This window comes from Diorhabda carinulata, chromosome 3 (genome assembly GCF_026250575.1).
Source record: "Diorhabda carinulata isolate Delta chromosome 3, icDioCari1.1, whole genome shotgun sequence".
Lineage (NCBI taxonomy): Eukaryota > Metazoa > Arthropoda > Insecta > Coleoptera > Chrysomelidae > Diorhabda > Diorhabda carinulata.
In genome coordinates, this window is record NC_079462.1 from 29,458,345 (window position 1) to 29,483,238 (window position 24,894).

Here is a 24,894-nt window from a genome sequence, read left to right on the forward strand (position 1 = left end):
ATCAACTGCTACGGATGGCGCTCCGGCATGGTGCCATAAAGGCTTCATAGATTAGTTAAAACATTTGGTTGATAGAAATTTAAGTGAACGACTATTTAAATAACTGCGACAAGTCAATTACATACATAACAGCTCAGAATGATTATTTCATCAGCTTTGTGTTACTAATGATAAAGATTTCAATCATTTGCTGTTGCATACTGAAGTTCGTTTGCTATCAAGAGGCATTTGTCTGACTCGATTGTACAGCCTGTCCTACTCTGTGATACATAGTATTCTTGGAAACCAAATATATAGGATTGCGCAGCGAGCTCGTCCCAACAAAGAATGGTATCGTTTACTTGTAGTTAAGACGATTTGTTTACGTTCTGCCATGCCAACATTTGGAAAACCTTCATCCGAACGATATCTGAACATTTGGAAATACCAGCCTGAGTGTTGAATCTATTTTCAAATGTCAACACACCACAACGATATTACATCAGGTGGAAGAAGAACTTATAGAATTGACAATGAACGAGGAAATGAAAATCAAGTTCAAAAATGGTTATGAAGAATTTTGGCTTCAAAAACCGCAATTGGTTCAATGATTCTTGATAGCATTCTTATCTTCATATTTATGTGAACGTAGATATAGTGCTGTGGCAGCGTTATTGTGAATAAGAGATTTTCTGAATAATGTTGTTTCAATGATCATTCTCACTGACGGGTACAGCCAGCTAGAGCTAACTTGAGACCTGAGCTCCCTTTTGTACTATCTACTGAGCTCAAGTCTTGAAGTTGTCAAGAAAGTCTCGCTCAGAATTAACAGCTACTGGAAAACCATTAGCTCGGTAGTATTGATTCAATATCGACAACGTGAAAGTAGATTCAAAAATTGTGCTGTATCAAAAAATAGTAAAAGATAGATGTTTGTAATAATTCATTTGTATTTTTTTATTTTGTAACGCATTTTACTTAGAGAATATACCTTGTATATCTGTTTTATTCTCAAATAATTTCACGAAACAACAATTCCTCGAAAATTAAAAGTCAAGTTTAAAAGCTAATCATGATGACCGAACGTCCAAAATTCTCAGTACGTATATATTTGTAACTTCTATTTTATTTTGACATTTCTGGTGATATTGAAAAAAAATTTAAGCGACACGGATATACTTATATCTATAGGTTGAATGATCTACATTTTCTTTGTTGAAAGGAATGGGTATTTTCGGAGCTAAAAACTGCGCTCTATAAACAATACTAAATTAACTGCAAAGGATTTGTTATGAAGTAATAAAATTTATTAAATTTAGAAATTTCATCTTTTGTGATACTACATCTGGAAAATGTGCCATTTTGAGAAACATTATAAAAAAACATAAATTTGAAAGTTTATTAGTTGTAAGTTAGTAGAATGTAGAACTAGCTTACAACCTACCAAATAATTTAAATCACGCGCCATGAATAAAATTTGAATTGACCAGTAATTTGTGAAGGATGCCATATTAGTAGTTCAAGTTCAAAATCCTAGTCGACGTGAATTTGGTTGAAACAAATAACATTGTCATTATCCACCTAAATAAAAATGATCTATGAGTGTAACAGATGACAAAAAACTTCAGAAGAAATATTTTCTTTTATATACTACAAATGCGTAATCTACGTTCTAATAGCTGAACCTGCGTCTATAAAATCTCGGTAATCCAGTGTTCAGTGAAATAATTATAAAGCGCCACCTATTTCTAGTCATTTCAGTTTTAGTGGAACTAGACATAGGAATCAGTATCGAAATCTTTGAGTAGTAACTACTTTTTGAATAGCTTCCACTATTCAGTAATAGATGGCAGAAAAATCCTGATTTACTTAATATTTTATAATAAATTTACGTCGTTATCTATCTAATAAGGAATTCTCAATTTCTATCTAGTAGACTAGAAAAAATAGTATAATAAACAATAAAAAAATAGTATACACAATTGTTGGAGAACTGAGATTTTTTGTGCTCCTGCTATTTTCACAAGATATCATTTGTTACCAAAAAACAATTCTTTTCTTTTAGGTCTATACGTATGCCAATCACTATAAACAGAAAAGTTTCTGAAATTGAAAATAGATGTAGAAAATGTAAAGCAATCATTCTATATGAGCAAATTCGTGGGGAAACAATATAGTCAGAGTATTTGGAATATTTGTGAGAACAATAGAGGATCAATGAAACCTCTCCCAAATGGATGTTGGTTTTCAATTTAAAGTTTACATATTAACAAGTTATTTAATTATGCCGACCCATTGTTAGTGAAGAAAGGGCAAATAGTATTACGAAATTTTCAAAAGTATATCAAGATATTATTAAATATTTTCAATAATATTTGAAAAGGTTTATATCCAAATTGAGAATAAAAATACGGGGTTTGAACGACGACCAAACAAAATATTTGTTTTGCTTCAGAGTACACGTAGGTATAAACTGAAAGAACACAACAAGTAGGGATGTTTTTTTTAAACAAAACAGTTTGAGTTTTGTAAATAAATGAGACAAATTGCTTGGTGCGTTGTTGATATATCACAAATAAAATTTAAAAAAAAATGTCAAGCAAACTGAAAGGAATGGTAGTTGCCTCTCGGGTTTCAAAACTGTTTTTGTGAATCACGCCAAACACGTATTAGATGCTTTTTGTTATATTATTTTCTAAAACAAACGACAGTGAATGTTCTCTGATGAGATGGAATTTTTTCGTGGAAATGTAAATCTCACTGTCTGTACATTTGTAGGATTACTCGGCGGTGTTAACAGAGAGTGATGGAAATTTAAAAAATCTGACAAGTTTCAGGAGGGCGGATGTTATTTTCTTTCACTTCACTTTTTATGGATAATATAACATGAACTGGAGCATAGACAGTTTTGTAAATGGATTATTTTTCATTCACTTCGCGTTGACACACAAAAAAATATTTTTAGAAAGTGGAAGAAGGAAGTGGAACTTAGATATTTTGTAAATGGATTATTTCAATCTTTCCATATTCACTCTGGGTTGAAAGTAGAAAAAGAATTTTTTAGAAAGCGGAATAAGCAACTGTCGAAACGTATTGGTCGATGAGTTGATACAACTCTTTTCTTTTGTTAAGTAGATTTCAGCATCATTTGTTATCAAGTGTTTTGCTTGATTTTTACATGTATAGAAATGTCGAATTTCAAATTTTGTATTGTGACGTACAGATTAATCAAATTTATCTGTGAAGCTTATACATTATGGACCATTTCATTATTTTTTGTATCTCATATATCCATAATCGATGTTAATATTTTTATACATCTTGTTGGATTAGTATGATTTTTTTCAAATAGAAATTTGAACTGATTTGTTGTGTATTTTATTTAGATATGATCCTGATGTCACAGACATACCCAAAAATAGACTTTCCCGACTGATTCAAAGTCTCTAGTATCGTTTCTGGGAAAGATGGTCTCGAGAATTCCTAACCGAGCAGCAAGTTATTTGCAAATGTAAAAGAAATTGTGGCTAGATAAATATTGGTTTCTACTACTAAGTAATACATAAATAAAAACTTTTGAAGAGAGAAAACAATATTATATTTTTATCTAATATTTCTCCACGCGCATCAATATTTGTGAATTTTGGAATTGCTCGATCGCAAATCACAAAACATAAGTTAACAAATATTAAACAACCAATTAATACGGTAATTCGCTGTCAGTTGAGCCTAAAAGGGAAGGGCATTTTTTTGCAGCTCAACATTTCGGATACAATCAGTCAATCAGGGAGTAATTCATCAGTTAATATCAGGAAATGGCGCCATTATTTGCGTCGACTAGCCTATTGCGATTTGCAGAACACATCACTAACGGTCTCTAATCAATATTTCCCAACGAAAAAACCACAAAGCGACGGAGAGGGTTTTTTCTCATTTCTGGTACGTTCTTTAATTATGATATCATTTCCATAAATGCTTTAGTTGGACTTTAATAAATTGGAGTAGCTTTGAGAACAAGAAAATTCTGGTTTTGGAAAAATCCACACCAGAGGATTCAATACTGATATGTTGCAATGCTATAGTATCAGAATTGCAGGATGATTTGTCGGCTTTTGTAAGTAATTATGTACTGAGGTTGCGTTCCTACGCATTAATTACATTATTCAAAGACCGGTTTTGTGTAGGTGATGTGATGATGAACTATGTAAGTTCTGAATACTTATTTAAAGATTTTGATAGTTACCTATAACAAAGCTTTAGATATTAATTTTGTAAGCAGACATTTTCTTCAACAAAGTTTTATTTTTATTTGTTAATGTATGAATAAGGTGTTGTTTAACTGTATATTTTATTCGCAGTATCTGTAGTAGTTGATAACCAACAGTCATGACATTCCAGGGCAATTGTATCCCATACTGCATCTACCAATAAAGTTAAAAAAGCAGCAAAAACATTTGAGAATATAGCAATCTCTTTTTTCATTGCTTCAAAATTATGAATGCCAATCATTTGTGAGTGATGTTTTCTAATTTGAAATTGAGATAATACCGCTTGCGATGTATCAATCAAGAAACTAACTATTTATTAACTACGATACAAAAATTTTTCTAATCTGATCTGGTTTTTATCATGATAACCTATAAATTATGCAATTGCTAGATATTAAAAACTATTGAATTATTGTGATATCCTTTATTGCCAGTTATAACTTCCCAGGAACTTCGTATATGTAATTATCTAATTGTTGGGGCAAATTTTTCTTACTGATGTTTAAGAAGTGTTCCTAATTGTAAATAATCTTCTATGTCGATTCCATCATTCTATTTAGTATACTTTTTGGCATTAAGGAAAGCCCTTAGAGGCGATACACTAAATGATTCATTACCAAAAAGTTTTTGTATACACCTCTAAATTTGTTTTTAGAGCTTCTGGAGTTTTTCGATAATTTATAGTAGCATACCTACTTGTCTTATTTTCTGAGGTGTACGTATAATTGATCTTCTCTATCAAAATTCATGTTGTTTGATACAAAATTAACGATAATTAGCTATGGAGTTAATTTAAAACCAAGAAAATTAAGTTAAAACGTGGAATTCTGTGAGACTTTCCCGGTCATCGTCTAACATACGTACAGTTTAACTATTTAACGGTCGTTGGTTGACTCTTACTATTCATGTTTCACCTACACGAGTGTTTACGATAATCATGTACATATGTACGGTTTTGGACTGATCGGCTATCATAGGCTGTCTCTTACTCTTCACGATTGCCAACAAGTGATTGTTATCTTCACAAACTGATGTATATCGATAGAAAAGCCAAGGATGGACTTTCTTGTACCTACAAAATCCCAATTGTCCAATGTATGCAAGGTTTGTGGGCTGTTCGGCCGTTGTTGGATGTCACTGGCTCTTCAAGTTGGTCCGCACAAGTGATTGGCAGCGTCACAAGCTGATGTATATCGATAGAAAAGCCAAGGAAGCTATAAGATGGGCTTTCTTGTTCGTATTCCAATTGTTCATTATATGCATGGTTTGTGGGCTGTTTCTAACCCTTCATGTTTGCTCACACAAGTGATTGGCATCTTCACAAGCTGATATATATATATATATATATATATATATATATCGATAGACAAGGTAAGAAACCTAGAAGAATGACTTTCTAGTTCTTACAATGCTCCAATTGTTAATTCATTGCCGTACATAAGTTTGGGGCTGTTCGGCTGTAGTCTCTTAATCCTCACATTTTGCCAAAACGAGAGGTTGCAGCTTCAGAAGCTACTACATCTCGATGAGATAGCTAAGGAAGCTAGAAAATTGACTTTGTTGCTTCAGAAACGTTCCAATTGTTGATATAATCCTGATATATCCTTCCCATAGAAGTTACCAATGAATTGTGTAGGGCATTCGCAGCTCTCGTTGAATGAATGTAGGGTTTTGAACTGTTCAGTAGTCGTCGCTTTTCTCCGTATACTTCGAAAACTGTACAAATTATTCCAAAAATATTTAACCAATTATTGTAGTGAGTTATTTTAACTCATATTGTTTGTTTATACATACTATTAATTGCTCGAGCAGTTGAATAATGATTATTCAAAATAAAATTATTGAATATAATATTTTATTCTATGTATATCAGCCGCAAATTATTGTGATTAACGAATTCTCAATCCATCTTCTCCTTTGAACTATTCCACTTTCTGCACTGTTTTTATAGTGATTTATATGTTTGTTCTCTACGGTACCATTCTTCAAATTATTTTAATTTTTAGCCCTCCTTTAATCCTTGAAAAAAACTAATAAACACAAACGAAGAAGATGATAGATCGCGGTTTATATTAAATGTTATCGTTTTTAGTATTTCGTTTTAAACTTCTGAAAGTACGTTAATGAAAGTTTTTTCATATTTTAACCCTGACTATATAATTTGGAAAATAAAATACAGAATAATAATCAATACAATATTCTACTTGCCAAAATTCTGCCAATAGAGAAATGATATGGAAATTTCGTAATGGATTGTTTCAGTCCATATCTTTTGTTGACTACTGGACTCGAAAGATAAAGTGATTTATAACTTTTGCAAGTTCATGGGAAATGATGGATACATTGTATCAAAAGGTTAAGGATAAGATCACGTAAAATAATAGCTCTTCATGTATCAAGGCACTAAATTCATACTTTCTGTCACGAGGCTGGAGAGGGGAAGACAAAATGAGACTTTAGTGGTGCAGCGTTACATATTATATTTTTTTCGAAATCTCCCAGAGTCAAAATACTTGCGAAAATACTTAGAATTAAGAACGTGTAGAATAGGCTATAAGTGCCGCGTTAAGTTACATAGTTTTTTTCATTTTCATTCACTCATAATAATGGTAATAGAACAGTTGGTAGACATGTAATTGACTGCTGTCAAACATGAAGTGGATGTTAGGATCAATACACCAAAAGTCCAGACAATCAACACCTATGCCACACCTTTTTTAACGTACTCTTTTGGAATCCTGTAGTGGATGAAAACAGAGATAGAGGGTATTCGGACGTTGACACGAACAATGATGACGAAGAACAACAACCACCACCCGAAGTCATCCACTATTAGAACAACATTACACCGAAAGAAGGATGGAAGAGGCTTGATCGACCTTCTTAACCTGCACTCTCGACAGATAATGGAACTACGAAAATTCTTTCTTACTAAATCTCAACTCTAGACCGGATTATATCCAAAGCGGATAAGGATTATTCACCCCTCAACTTCGCATCGCCAGAATCTGACTTAAATATAGTATTGAACACCGAGGAGCTGGAATAGTGGTAACGAAAGGCACTACACGGTAGACATCATCACGACCGCAACCAACTGCATGTTGACAAAGAAGCTTCAACCAAATGGCTTTCTAGCAGCTCTCCCTTTCCAGAGACCAAAGGCTTCATGCTAGCTATCTACGATCAAATTATTAACACGAATAACTACAAGAAAAATATTATTATGGATCCGAACACTCAATCTGACAGAAAGTGTGCAACATCATCTACTAGAAATTGAACAACAAGTTCGGTCTTCTCAATACGTATACACCGTATTAGAAGTACCAGCCGCAGAAGGAGAAACTGGCCAAATACGAGGATCTTGCAATTGAGATTGCAATTGAGGTGGTAGCAAAAATGTGGAAATATTCCCAGTTATTATGTCAGCAACTGGTTAGGTTGATTATGTGAACCGAGCCTAATCCTTTTGATACTTTGTATCCGGGATAGGTAAATAATACTGGCTCTAAGCTGAGTAGTGCATAAGTCTTTTGCATAATAATAAACTTCTCAAGGGCTCAATAGTATTTTTAACTACAAAAAATACGAAAATTTTGTGTCCTAGTTTGAGGTAAACATGGCGGCGGCTCTCATGTAGCAACACTGTCTTTGTTAAGCCACTCTACCCTGTGCTAATTGTCAGCGCCTCTGGTAATTAATTCAACAAGTTACACCAGTGCCTAGACACTAAAAACCGATTTCACTGTCGATTTCTATCGACCACTCGGCAATAATATTCCATTTTCCCGATTTCATACAAAAAATATATTATTTGGAAATATCTGGATATGTATAATAATAATTCATGAGTTAATTGCATATCTAACAGGTAACGAATGTTTCAATTAGTGTTTTACCAATTTACTATTTACGGATTTTTCAAACCTTCGCATTTTATCGTGATGGCATGAGTTTAATATTTAAAACCTCCAATCTATTTACACACATTCTGTGCTTTTCCACCGTCCACAAATCTCTCAAATGTATTCTCGATGCTCCCCAAATAAAACATAACGAGAAAAACTCGATTTCTGGTCCAAACCGAACCGATTGATTTTATGAAAATCTCAGTGAACCATAACAAAATAAAACAAAAAAAAATCAATTTGGGATTTGGTTCGGAGCGATAGCGGCTATTTAGCAAGAATTGTTTGTGCCAAATTGTTCATTCTTTTTTAACAATTTTGTGAGATTATGAAGCCCGATTTTCGGGGAATATTAAACAGATTATAATATAAACCGGTTATGTTGCTACTAAAATGAATATCAATTCTAGAAACGTTAATACTACACATTAGTTCTAAAAGGTGTCTATAGTGTACAGCAATGGACTCGATTTTTATCTCTATTCCTCAAACCAAACTTTCAAATAATAATATTCATGAGACACTTTTTGCGGAAATATTATACCAAATACTTTCCGGCTTCTTCCAAGTAATAATTTAGTTTGGCGAGGGTTATTTTTACAATAAAAATACATTACGCATTAAGTCCGCGTTTCTGTGAAGTATCTTTGTTCAAAACCGTCCATTCTTTGCCTGTATTGCACTACACCGCTATTACGTTTCACGTATTTGCCGGTATTAACTATGTAGTGCTCTATACACCTGCGAAAATACGGCCTCCGGATCATATATATTTCTGCAAAAGCTTTCCAGTGGTTCAATTGAGCTTCTTGAAATCATTATGGTCCACCAAGCAATTCCTCAATCAGTTATCTACGATATTTCGTACTAAATAACCTTAAAAGCCCCCATCTTTCCATTTTTATTACTTATAACTGACTTGTACCATGTGCAAGGATCAGAAAAGGTAGTAAATAAGTAGCTCCTATGATTTCATAAACAATATGATGTAATTTCAAACAATATAGATTTTAACTCCAATCAAGATAATCTAGTTGTTGTTCAATACCAAATATCATTTGCTTTAAACAGAATACAAGAGCCTATTGCAGCTATATTCGACTTTGTACTTTTGACACTGTTAGGAGTCACTTATTCAATTTATTCGAATTTTCTTGACTCTGTCTTCCGTTCCTGCATCTGATGATGGTACTTTCTTAGCAATTATATCCTAAATGATGGTGTTCAATTCATCTATCAGCAATATTTGCTCTGGCCTCAATCTTTTATCAAGTATGTAAACAATCTAATATTTTTCAGTTATGGAACTTCATTTCAACTACTATTGATCTAATTCACTCGGCAATAAACACTGAGCAAAAAATATAAGACACTTATGATAAATTTTATACCAAACATAAACAAAAATCATCAAATTGAGTATGCGACCACCTTTAATATCTTGATGTGCTTTTATAAGAAATAACATTATTAAAATTTCTCAGTAAAGACTTTAAATATGGAGCAGATCATCCCTCACTGTATTAGACGTCTATAATTTCCCCTTCCTGATATTGCTTCTATGTTTTCTAGCCCTTCCAATCTTATTTACCTTCTTTGTACATTGACCTTTGATATTTCTTATTATTCATTAAATATCCCAGTAATGAAGCTCATCTAATTTACTTCATCACAGCCTTACGACGGCATAGAACTTTCACAAATGAACATTTCCCCTATTGCCTCTACTTCACATTGGGGTATTAACTTTTCTGAATTTAATACATCCCTTAGGATTTATACCAAATAATTAACACCCAAATAAGTAATCAAAAAATCTTCAAAGGCATAATTACTGTTTAAAGCTTCGATTGAACTTCATATACGGATGTATCCAAGAACGTGGCAGAGGTTACCTGCAAATCTTCTCTAATTTCATCAATAACAGCGTGCACAGTGACTAACTTTTTAACATACTATGAGCTATCAATTTCAAATATTCAAAATATATCTAACGCTTCTAAATGTTCTTAATTTTGTGAGATTGATAAAGAATTGACGTATCACTCTTTCAAAAATTATTGAGAAAACTAATTTTAAAACAGAAGAGACCTAAAATCAAGAACCTTTAGATGCATTAATATATCAAAAGGTCTATTAATAAGAAATTAAAGAAATATATACAACGATCATCTTATTGTCCAATATATATGACTTCTATTAACGAACAGTTACTTCAAATGTAGAACAGAATATCATGAGAGCCGAGTTGAAATTTCCTTTGGTATTTCCTTGATAAGCCACCCCCAATCAAGAAACTTCGCAGATCTCCAAATAAGTTTTAACCGTTGTAAGATGAGTAAGAATTGCCACTCAAGACTCAATTTTATGATCTAGCACATATTAACGGAATTTTATAAATATGTCGGTTGAAAAAAACTCTTTTAGTTTCAGTTCATTAACAAATATATCCTAAACGATAATAAATCACTTTCTACTTGGATTCTTTAGAGATGTGTATTTTTACAAGAAGATTTATTCTGTCAGTTGTTGATTATAAAAATGTTTATAAAGGACAAATGTTGTAGTTGAAGAAGTATCTGGACAGCCTATTGTGAAAATTTACGCTTCACTATTGATGAGCTTTCACAAGTTTAAGATTATCATGAGTTGCTAAGAAGAAGGCATACGAGATGAAAGCAGAAAATATTAACAGATTACAAAACAAAAGGAATGGCACATTCATCTTCGTTTTTAATAAAGTTGGTGACTGATCAAATTGTGATTAAACATGGATTAAATACATATACATACACATGGAAATCCAATAATTATAATCATACAAAATATCCCACACGACAAAAGAAAAATGAAAGAAAATGGCAATAAATGCTGAGAGATGTTGGGCGATTATCATTCTATGGTAGCGTCAGTTAGCTTCACTACAATGCGACAAACAGACGCAACTAGAATATTTCTATTAGAATATAGTAGATCATCCAACATACAGTTCTAGTTTAGCACCATCTGACTTTCATTTGCTTCTTGAACTTAAAGTTGGTGATACGATATGACAGACGCTTAAACGGCGATTGTAATAATGTATAGAAGTAAAAAAATGATATTGTCAGATTGTGTAATTGTGAATGTTGGTGTAGTAGTAAATAATTTTTTTTGATTATAAAATTTACGTTTCTAGCTAAATTAATCCAGCCAAATAGAGAAAGATTCTAGCTTAGAATATGTTTCCAGTTTATACAATATGAAAATAATGGGAGAAAGAATACCAAGAGGTTCGATTGCCATGAATAATTAATGCTCTTGTCAAATTATTTCAGTCGGATAAGGAAATAGAGGCGTCGCTTAACAATTAAATAGCCGCTTTGGATTTCCCACACAACTTCTCCATTATCTACACGTTACGTAATAAAGTCAAAAAGTTTTACGAAACTTCTCTCGTCAAACTGAAAAAGTAAACAAGTTATAATGACTTTCTATCCTTCTGCTCGGCAGGTAAACTTATCTAGAGAAGATAGTCTATTCAAGCTCAGCACTAAAGCTCTTTTAATTTTAAAGGATTACATCGTCCTTGCCATGTAACGTATATTAACCCTCGTAATAATACAATGTCATTTATTTTTAAAAAGCTGAAGACCGAATAATAGTCTTAATATAACTGTCACATTTGCTTTAAAATAATGACAAAGAAATATTGATAAAAATATCTATTGTGCTATATTACATTAATTTGCAAAGAAATGAAGTTGCTGCAAGAAAATTTGACGATGACTAAGTGTTTCAAACTAATGTAGGTACGTGATGGAAAATAATTCATCCTATTTTAAAGACAAAAAGGGTAATAGATTGTGCCCTGTTGTAATAATATTTGTTTCCAGGATGACAAACGTATTACCAGATATTTGCAAAGTAATATGGATTATTGTTGAATAATTATCAAACAAACTCTGAAATTTACGAATAAGTGCAAAACAGACTCATTCGATTAATCGCTTAACTTTCATCATCAAATCTAAAATTTCAAATTACTCAATATTAGGGCTTTCAGTGTCACCGAATTCCTGCTCACACATCACGCGAACATTCATTCTAATTTATTGGATTCGTAGAACAATTTCTATGAGGATGTACTAAATATTTATTAATAGTATGAGAAGGCTTTGAGTGAATGATTATTTCACACTATAAATCAAAGGTGAGGGATATCAATGATAATGTAATTTACGTATACATATACTAACAAACAACAAAATGAAAAATTAGTCAGTTCTTTTATCGGTAGTGTTATAAACTGAATTAAATAGGTATTGCTCAATTGTATTTGTATAAATGTATACTAAATGACTACTGAATTTGGTGAATATGATAAATTATTTCATATTTATCAAATTTATCGGGTAAGTTTATAAAATCCACAGCTCGTGATGGGGAATGTGCTAAAGGTCCCCAACTTTACGAAAATTTGTTCAATTTGCGCTATCGCTTGGTATGTGATTTCGGAAGTAGTTCTAATTTCGCTGCATCTTTTTTTCGCTACCCTCTCGGGAAAAATGAAACATTGAATAATGGCTGGTATACTTTAACGATTCATCAGTTTGTACAGTTTTTTTCATCAGGAAACAATGATAAATTAACACACGAAATTTTTTTTAATCCCGTGTTTTGAGAATAACAAAAATTGCTGTCACTTTTTTCTGACCAATCGAAATATCATGAAATTCTAGATATAATCTTTTCAAAGTTGGTACTTCATAAACAAACGTCAAATTGATAATGGTAGGTGCCATGTGTGAGTCGGCCACACGACTATATATATATAGTATATATATATATATATATATATATATATATATATATATATATATATATAATATAGATCCCTAGAGTGGCGGTTGAATTTGATTGTTTTTATGTATGCGTTTTTGTACCTATAATAAAATTATATGATGAATACAAATAGTCAAAAATGAAAGAATTATTTCCGTTTCGGTTGTTTATTTATTTGTTAGTTAAATGGAACTAATTCCAATGGAAATTCACCGAGTGATACTAAAACGTTATTGATTTGGAATATTGTTCACATCCGCAAACTACCCACTGACTACAGTTGATTCAAACCTTTTAATTTGAGTAAACAACAGTGAATTGTATATGCACACGATATTCCAAATGTACCCTTCTGGGAAATTGTGAACTGTTCTTGGCAGATACACAAATAGAATACGCATTTGGATGGAAACATAATTTGAACCTATCCTACTATAAACGTTTACTGATTAGGAAATCTTATCATAGTGTACGATAGAAAATAATTACGGATTAATACAGTTCATTGTACACTGAAAAAGAAGAAGGAAAATATGAAGAAAACTCACTTATTTAACATAACTTAAAAAATATCCGTCAAATTATAATACGTAATATTCTTCATTGAATTTGTGATGGTAATTCTAGAATAGAATCTTAAGAATATTTAGAAGATGCTGAAATAGATTGGAAGGCTTGAAATGAATGTAATTCTTTGAGGTACTCTACTTATTTGTGAAAGAAATTGTGATTAATTGTTTGAATTATTCCTTGAAAATTTACAAACTAGTTTTCACACCTGATGAAAATCCCTTTTATTCACCTCCACACACACACACACACACCCTTTTGTAACATAAAATAATACAATAATTAGAGTTATCTAAGACAGGTAGAAAAACTCCAAAATACTAAATGTTTTTTTGTTTTTTTTACATCTGATATTTCAACCATCTTAGTGTGGAAGTTGGTAGTGAAAAATATGATAAAGGAACTAGTTCACCATTTATTCATTTCAAAATAAATCAGAAGAACCTTAAATTATTACGCGAAATCTTTTTGAAATTAATTAAAGATACAAATTCTACACTGAAACTAAAAATAGAAACTTTAAAATATAATTTTACAAAAGAAAGTTATTATAAATTATTTATTAAAAATTGAAATTGAAATAAACACATTTTTAATAGACCTGCATAATGTCGAGCATCGTGTTACTTGAATTTAAATTGAAATGTAGAAAAATTTAGTTGGTTAGCTTACGACTTACCAAATATAAACAAATTATAGTAAATGTTCGAAGTGGGCACCTTGTACATACTTTTGGCGTCTACGGAGAATATGTCTTTGAACTGAGAAAAGTATTCCAAGACTTTGCCCTTTAGCGTCACAGTGGAAGTTAATTATATCGATTATTTCGTTCCTTGTGTTAACATTTTTTCCAAACCAAAAAACTCATAGAGTACCTTTTGTTGGAAAATCAATTGAAAAATTCATTTTTGCGATCTTTAGTTTGTATAGTTTGTATATTGTTCTTGTAAAAGTTACGGAATTTTAACCATTGGGCGTGAGCCGCTCCTGACCTTTAGATAGTAGTGTAGAATTATTTATTCCGTCAATCGATACAAAACCATCATAATTTCTGACAAAATTGCTCTATAACCTTTTTGTTCATGTGAAAAGCAAGATCAAGAAGGTAACCCCTATTACATTCGAGTAGTCCGAGTGGTGTCTTCCGCATGAACGTGCCTGTGGATATTTATCTTAAACGTAGTAGGTTGTAGTGCCTATTAAAAAATTCTTGTCAAATTTCCTCTATGCCATGTAAGGATATTCAAGATTTTAGTATCTTCGGGAAATTTTTGGTAAAATTCGATACAAAACTATAATTTTTGTAGAAACCAATGGAATTGTGTGTGGTTCATCATTAAATTATTTTTTGTATTTAGCAGAATCATTTCAATTCTTCAGCAAATTTTTTTCGAGAATCGAGTAGGATTTTCTTCAGTTTTCAGTGGAAAAAAAATGAATGAATTGAGCTCCCAAAGACCTTCCTTTTAAATTTTGATGTTCGGTCGATTTATTTCTTTGACAATTCTCGTCATCTCATACGTGATCTATCGATATTGCTTGCGACCAAAATGAATAGGAATTTAATTTGTAATACAAAAGATTGAGTCTTGTACCCCGGCTTGTACATAATGTATCTAATGTACCTAAGCATCATGCTAAGCAAAGTGTTCACGCAAAAAATATATCAAAAGATGATTGAGATAATACTAATATTGTCACAATGATCTTGAATCAATGTGGTGACTCCTATTTCCAAGGTTTCATCAAGAAACAAAGCTTTTCATAACCAAATGAATATTGCTCTAGAAATTGTAATAAATATTGATAACATGTAAATTCATGTTTTTTATTCGCTAATAACTTCAATTATATTCCAGTGGATTGAAATTTCAATTGTGATTAGTAGTGGAGATAGAATACGGACTTCACGAGATATGCAGATCATACTATAACATGTACTTAGATCTTGAATAGATAATACAATTCGCATTGAACGAGAACTCGATATTAAGAGGATTCTTTGTTATTTTACCCATCAATTATGAATTGTATGAATATTTTTATTAAATAAGTTTGTTATAGATGTTTCATCAAAGCTAATTTATGATAAATTCCTCATGTTCTATTCCTTACTAGATACATATACAATTTTAAGTACTTGTAGACCATATATCTTACTCCACGTCATGACCTTCCTTTTTACCGTCGACATTCACAAAAATATGATGTATAGCCATCGTTTATCTTTTCCGCGCATGATTTATTTTTCGTCAGTCGAGAAATATATATTTCAGAAAGCGGACCAAGTACAAAACATTTTTTTATTTGTCAATTATTTTTGAGAAAGACAAATATTCAGAAGACATGTATAAACTATGAAATAAATACGTACAATTATAGATTGTTCTCTACATATTTCATATAGAGAACGAATCAACTTTTCATAGGATCAGCACTGTTTGATTATAATTTTATAATTAGTTGATTCTTTGGGATGAATAATGGCTTTTGCATCATTTTATTCTACCACTATCGCTGTATAGAGTTCTATATAGCGAAACCCCCAACATGGAAAATCAATATTTAATTCATTAGAATGTACAAAAGCTGGGGTCCGATTCATTCCACCCTAGCTTTAGGAGAAGTTTTCACGGAGTGAAATTCACTTTTTACAGGATTCGGTTATACCGGCTAAAATAAGTTGAAACGGAATAGCGTTCTAAGTTAATGTTCAATGAGTGAATATGAAAAAAGAATTTTAAAAATACAGTATTATTTGCTTGAAAAGTTTTCAACGTTAGGAGAAAGAGAATCTATTTATTTGAGAAAAATTTCTTTCCATTATTTGTTTCAATAGCTAACTTATATCTATGAAGCTACGTTATGAAGTTGTTGAACTACTCTAGGGAAAACGCAATCATTGACGATAGAAATAGCAGCAATCGAACAAGTTCATCGTGTAACTTGCAAAATAAACAAAGATTCACAAAATAGAAAATATTGTGCTATATCTTTCACGCGGGTATTTCACAAGATTTGGCGTTTTTTTAGAATCCTTTCCTATAAATGATTACCAAATCCTTCACTCCTACTCCACTAATTAATATTTTTTTATATTAATACCATTGTTCGAAATAAACTCCACAGCTCTCCAAGGAAATGTTCTGGGTCCGCCATTTGATCTTTTCTTCACGTCTGATTTACCAAATTGCAATGATGTTGGATTACACAAAGATCCTCTAAAAGAATCAAAAACACTATGGCTTCTTCGATATAAATTAGAAAACTGGTTAAAGTAAGTAAATTGAAGTCTGTCCAGGTAAGTTTCACTAACCGTGCAGGTAAATATCCAGAAGTCACTAACCAAACAAAGGGATGATGTCACATATCAAGGCATGCACTTGACATGGAGGAGACACATCGCCATCAAGCGCAAACTTGGTTTGAAACTGAGAGACTCGTACTGGCTAATAGGTGGAAAATCTCAATTATCTATAAATTATGAGGTACTTATCTACAAAGAAATTCTCAAGCCCATTTGGAGCTACGATATCTCATTGTGGGGACGAGTAGCTAATTCCAATATTGAAATTTTGGAGTGATTCCATCTGAAAATGCTAATGATTGTTGTAGGTGTTCCATGGTTTGGGCCAAAATAGACTTATTGCCAAACTCATTGTACAGCCAGCAGCACAGCGTAGATTTAAACTACATTATCTATACGAATTAGTTAAGGTATCAACTAGTGTTAGTGTATTTCCAATAGAAACTAATCAATCTATTATTATTTAAAGCTGTAAGAGTTAATAATCACTGTATTTCTGTCCCGCATACCAACTGAACTGTATTACCCAACGATATGCCCATTATAATGATTACCACATATTTCAAATGAACAGGAAAATAAAAAATTGTTTTCATATCTTCATTTTTGTTAGGTATATTGGAAAGGATTAATTGAATTGTATTATACTTAGAGTTTAAGAAAGTTACTCGGAATTTCTTGGGTTAGGTATCGGTTAGTCAGCTTTGGATAGAATATCGATTTATTGACGACATTTATTCGGAAAAATGTTTACCTGTTTTGAGTATTCAAGGTCACACGGTCGCTAAGCTTCCCTTTCTTCTAATAATAATATTCAATTAATCAAAAACTTCAATTATGTTGTAATATTTATTATCTATCAATACTATAATCATAAAAAAAAGATGTAAGATTTTTATATTTTTGAAATTAAAGTACCTACCTCGTACTTTTGGGCTCATGATATTTGACGGCATGATTAAGGATCTAATGTTATCAATTTGATGTTAAATTTGATCGTTTGGTTAAAGTACCTGGTTATTTACGATTCACCCTATAAATTCAAGAAGGCCTACTAATGATGTGCTTGGATCGAGGAAAACATTAGAGCTTCTCAGGTGAATATCGATAAATTTAGATCACTCCAATATCCAATTTATCACGCCCGACATTTGATCATGATGAATGGAACACTTAACAATGAAGGTGTCTTCCGCTTGGTTTTGTTTTACTTCATAATGCCGGTATGACCTCAATGTGAACATTGCCGGCCCCAAAGTTACTCCTTTTCAATTAATGTGTCTTTGGATCCTGCAATTAATTTAACAATATAAGCTTGGAAGAATACAATTACAATCTAATCAAAGTAGCGACATATCGAATTAATTATTTGTGGTTACCTCATGATTATATCAAAATTACCATTTCCTCTATTATATGATCAGATATTTCATTTCTTCAGAAAAAGGAATGGATTAGATTTGATATCAGTAGATTATGTACGTGAAAGTTTTTCCAACTGTATTTTGTATTCATATCAATAGAATGGAGTATGAAGAAAAAGGGATACTTCAACTACGGAATCCAATTCAAATTGTGAATGATATGACACTTTGAAGAACAAAACGAATTGTTTAATATTTCACAGGATATTTGGGATGTGAAATATTAAGGTCAGCTGCAATTTAGATATATGGAATAGAAAAAGTGTAAATTCATATGAAAATCTTTTTTCTAAGTGTGATTTTTTGAATGTCAAATCAATAATCGAAACTAAAGTATATAGTGGACGAAAATATTTTATTCTATCTGAACCATTAATGGGTTAACATATAGGAATTTCCAATTATTTCTTACAAATATTGACACGAAAAGTTTTGCTACTTGAAGAACTGCGCGGGCGAACTAAAATATTTACTTTTCATCATTCACTGACCGATTTTTTGGCCTCTTTGATTTTCTGTGAGCATCTGCGATATAGTAGAGTGATATCCTCCACGGACTGATATCCTAGAGAAAATTCTTACCGGTTATATAAAATAATTTCTGGGAAACATATTTTTATTTTTTCTGAGAAAATGCCCAAATCTTCCGTAAATATCATCGGAGATTCTCCCTTCACCCTTTAGGTGAACCGGTTCATTATGAGAACGAAACTTTCTAATGAATTATGAGAAACGCACAATTAAGTGCTCCATGAATAGGTAATAAACTGGGATGACTGTAACAAACTTGCCGATCAGAGAGAATAGAGGGAAAGATATCGATAATAAACCATCTTGAATGTAGGATCGTTTTAATCGAATAATCGCCCCTTATTTTCTGTCATACTTATTTTCACTCCAATTATCATTATCTGGTCTTTTCTAAACTCCATTCCCTACCATCACTTTATGAAATCGTCTGTTTCCTCATCTTCCGTTCTTAAACAAATGAATTCTTGAAGAAAGTTCACATAAGGGAATTAGTTCTACTTGGGTACCACCTATTGGCTCAACCTGTGCCTTGTGGTAAACAAAAATCTAGATTACCTCGATTAGAGAGTTTATAATACTATTTCTGGTAACCTATTGTAGTAACAGATACCCTTTAGCTATAAGGAAGTACTACGTGCCTACAAATTACAGCTACCCACCTATAAAAATCAATGTGGCCACTTACTGTAAGGAATGGAAGTTGCTTGTAGTGAAGAGCGTGATCTAGGAGTTGTTGGCTGACTACAATGATCCATAATCAGTGTTAATAAGAATGCGGGACATGAATGAGCTCCGGTAGCTCGCGAATATTACCTGTAAATAAGTAATTGATTACTTTTTTTTAGAGCTAGCATGAGGCTATGCATTGCGATTGTGATAAGTTGATGATAACGTTCGAAAATTACGTCAATTACTCAGGAAATATTCTGCATGAATTTGTGGGATATAGTTAGTTTATCCTAGCTTTAAAGTGTGATTACTAACTCATTTCAAGGTGTTGGTTTAGGAATGTGAAAAAACTTCATTGTTACTTATGGCAGAAAAGTAGTTGGTTTGTTTATCAAAATTTTGAATAAAAACCTACAAATACACGGAGACAACTGATTTCTACTATTGAATATGTAATTTTGTAACTTTTTTTGACAATTATTGTGTTTACCAAAGGACATAACTTGAATTCTGGTTATAATTTTCAGAAATGAAAGGCAGGTAGAGTTTTAAGTGACTAATCAAAAGAAATGGAAATAAAGAAAAGGTCAATTCGTATGGATTCAGATGTTTTTCTCACCACACAACTTTTTATACGCTCAGTCTTGATTTGAAGTAACTCTTTCTCAGAAGGAAAAGCGTCTCTTTCTATTTCCAATGGTATTCATAACTCATATGAGATCAAAAATAAATTCACCAGGTTTACCCTCTAAGTCGACGTTGTGATACATTTTATAAAATGGTGAATTCTCACTAGCTCCAAAAATGGTGAATGTGCGTGTGTATGCGAAATAAATTTCCGATATATATTTATCGGTAAGAACTTGCTTATATACACAAACTTTTAGCAAACTCTGTACCTATATGTGAAAGATATTAACAATTATGGAGCATCCTGTAGCCACATAACCTTGAAAAATGATTTTTCACTCAAAAAATTTCTCCCGAAACTATTAAATTGGATAATGGCTAAAATCATGCAAATTTTTAGTTGGAATTACTACGAGGAATCCACTTTCTCATCAATCTTTCGACTAGATAACATTTGGTACTTACCTGTATGTATAAATAAGGTATAGGACCTTTCACAAATATGTAGAATGTTTAAAATAGCCTCAATTCAAATGAATAACTATTCGTCCAAGAATGTTCTCAAAAATCTGAATTAAACTGATATACAATGTGTCGCCGAATAGGTAAATCGACGATTGTAAGAGATGATAAGCTCTCAGGTCTAGTTTTTATTTTCATGTTAAGCCCTGTTTGATAATAGACTAATTTGAGTTTTGGAAAACCTAGTGTGCTTCAGAAATATTCTAGAAATCCTTTTTTCCAGTAGAGTGAAATATATTTTATATAGCAAATATGAAAGATTTACTATCTTGGCGTGTATACCAAATTTATAACTCAGTTATCAACTGTAATTTTCTAGCCTAACCTAACCTAAAATAGTCCCATGATTCCTAGCTTGTACGACCCAGCACAACCAAATTTTTTTTTAATACTGTAGAAAATTGCATTTGTTTTAATATTGACAGTTTTGGAAGACGAAACACCATTTGTGATTAAAGTAGTTTCACCAGAAATACATATTAATATGTGAAAAGTTCTCATTTATATAAATAATTAGCTTGCTTATTAACAAACCGAACTACAGTCCGCTTTAATTTTTTAACTTTATACGGATGTAAATTCTTCAATTCTACGTAAATGTGTTCTACTTATATCTGTAATTATGCCTCGATCTCGGACTAAAATTTTGAGATCTCCATCTATTAAATTCAAAGCAGCTAAAGTATCTTCATCAGTCTCATTATAATTTTTGTATCATTCTTTTTATAATGAATGCTTCTTGTTGCTTATCATATATTACATAAACTTTTTTTCCCTACTAAGTAATAAACTATCTACTTCAGTGAGAAAAGCGTCAAATATCAATGATATCTTTTTATCACAAACCTAGGGTATTTAGTTGTTTTATTGTTTAAATTCAAAAAATTCTCAAGGTCGGATGTGAATATATGCACACAAATAACCTTTACGCAAAATTTTCTTATCATACAAATTATATATTAGCCAATCTGAAAATTTTATGAAATTTCTAGAAAATGAAGAGGTTCAAATTCTTATCGGAAAGTCTATGGCTTAATATTTCCATTGTAGGGCGCCAAAACGAATGAAAGTTGAACTCTAGCGGTCTCATTTTCCATCATTATTCAATCTACTCTATCCAAAATACAAAATAATTCTATCAATTGGTGGACAGAGAGAAACCATTCTATTCTATTATGAATAGAAATTCGGATAAAAATGTATTTCCACTGAATTATGCATATAAAAAAGTAGGCTTTTCTTTGGCTTCTGTTGTTTAATATAACATGTTTGCCTCAATTTTTTCCATCCAACAATATAACAAACGATTCAAAATCGATATAAAACGAATTTGGGAGTCAACCGAATTTTTATTTCCGTATAAATGATGATAAGTGAAGTAGTTAATATTTGAAGGGCAGGCCGAATTATTAAGAAACCACGGATCCAATGGGACGATCATTTTTATTCAAGTAAAAATCATGGATACTTCGAAAATATTTCCAAGAAAATTTCTGTTTTAGCTACATTTTGGAATATCGCGTTGTTTTTATATGTAAACAGGTTTCACTGTATTTTTTTGAAGGCTACTATAATATTGCGAGTTCACAGTTTGTTGCTCCGTGAGAAAACCAAAAACACCTTCCCCGCTAACAATGTAACCCTTGCTTTCATTGGCGCGCCTTCGTCTTCCTTTCTCCACTCCATAGACGCGCCTTTACTCTCTGAAATATAATGGTGAATATCCGGTGCTATAAATTTTCCCCTTCCTCTTCAAACTGCTACAGGAGATGCGTGCAAACTTCCCAGCGCGTCAATTTTGCCAAGACTAATTAGCAAAAATGTGAAACACAATTTATGCATTTGAGTTTTGAAGCGATACTTATCCCCGAATTGTAATTTTCGATCTATTAAGAGCGGTGAGACGTAGTCCTGGTTGTTCTCTACTATTCATAACAGACAAGTCTATCATCCATTTCAGTCACTAACGATACTAAAGTTTTTGGCGCTATTATTCCGATACATATATAAAACTTCCCCTGTGTATTATATTTTGTTTGTATTGATGAATTATCTCAAGATGTCAGTAGTTTTTTCCACTGTATCAACTGAAAGTGTCCCAATTCTCATTTTTATCCTGAATATAGTGTGAACCAATTATTAGAACATCTAACGATTGGAAATTGGGGATGGAAATCACGTAAAAAACAATTCCTACTCGAAACATTTAGTTTACTTTCTTTGAGAATTATTCTTACATTAGATAAACGGAATGTTTTAGGCGGTGCACTCAGCTATCGCGTTTAATCCTATCTGATTATCTCTCACTGCAGCGTTGTACTTCACTGTTAATGGTATGTGTATATTTTTTTCTATGACGGAACTGGGCACTTACCATGGAGCGTTAACTAAAATTCTCAGAACATTACTTTGGAATCTTTGTATAACTTCTTGATTTTAATGGGATGTATTCCATTTATACAAATAGGTTTTATAATGGTTTTAATATAACAGAATTTCATTTTGTAATGGCTGCTGCTTTTTTACTAATACCTATAAATGTTTCAATTCAAACCTTTTGAATAGGTTCAATTAATAGTCTCAGATCTGGCTGTAGGATTAGTGCGCTCATCTGTTTTTTGTTATAACCAAAATTTTTATACAAATTTATAATTGAAAAAATGAATATTTACCACGTTGCCTATCAAAATTTAATCTATTAATGAATGTATGTTATACATTTATCGAAATCATATCTATTTAGACAGGCACAACGTTACAGTGCCGACAGTATTCATTTTCTCTCTCGTTCGAGACACTTTATCTATACTGCGCATGCTTGAGAATGCGCAGAATCGAGCTGGAACCTCGTAGAATAGAGAAATCGTTGACATTCTGTCTTCCTTAGTCGGAACTGCTTCCATTTATAGGAATTGACCAGATAGGAGTATTACATAATATGGTTTTCAGTCATATAGTCAAAACAGAAGAATATAGTCCAAGAGAGGAAATATTTTAATGAAAATATTTCCTACATGTCTTACTATAAGTATATTAGTTAAAAAAAAGATAGACGAAATGAATAAGAGTTATTTTATACATGAATTTTCAAATGAATATTTAGAATGAATGTTTAAAGAATATTTTGCAACAGATCTGATGTCACATTATGAAAAATATAAGCAACGTACAAAATGGTATGTTACTTGGCTCATGAATAATTATTGCGCAATTTTTATCATTTTACTGCATTTAAAAAATAGCCTGTTGAACTGGGATTGACGCGAATATTGTCGGCTTTCATTCATCTTCTATTAATAGTCATCTTATATTTTTAATCGCTGGAACGGTGTTATAATTCCATTGTTGTTGTTTACAGTCGTAAAATTAATTGAATACAAACTTAACCAACGACCTTGAATATTTTTATACATGGACTTGTTTTTCATTGGCAATTATTAACAGTGAAATTTTTTTATTGGTATCATAAAGTTGATGATGAATCATGGAAAATTATTTGGTAAAGATAATATATTTAAATGTTTAATGATCGATACGGAAGCGTCGTTGTCAAGTTTTTTTATAAAATTTTCTTTGTAACTTTATTCCGTGAAGTACGTGGATACAAATTTTCTCCTGCACTGTGCTTTTTTCTGAACTTTTTTATATTATCATTGTATGCATTTACTATTGTTTCTGGACTATTTGTTCAATATTATTAACAATGTAGAAGATTTCAAATGACGAAAGTTACGATTCAAGTACAGATATATTCCTGTTATAAACATTGAAAATTAATCGATACTCTATTTTCCATGATAACATAATCTTGTGGTTGAGATTTCGCCAGACAAAAAGGTTTACTTTGAAATCGTTTTATACACATATTTACTTTCTTTTAAATGCAGTGAGTTGGCGCCGTATGGTGTCATCTATTTCAGCACATAAATACAATTGTTTATAACCATAAGGTATAAAATTTTATTGGTCACGTATTGAGTATGACTTTCGTCAATGCTAAGAATCTACTTTGTTATATGGAAAAGGTTCACAAATCATATGTACATATTCGAGAATATTGATTTAGATTGACAGATTATTTTATAAAAAGATTTAAGTTTCTCGGCAGGAGACTTTCTCAGGAAGTGGTATTCGGCATCAGTTAAAGTATATAAATAACTGGTACTCAGATGGGGTGAATAATTAATATTAAATTGCATGCCACCAGCTTTTTAACTAACGACGTTGAAGATTAACAAAAAAAGTGTGAAAGCCGGAAA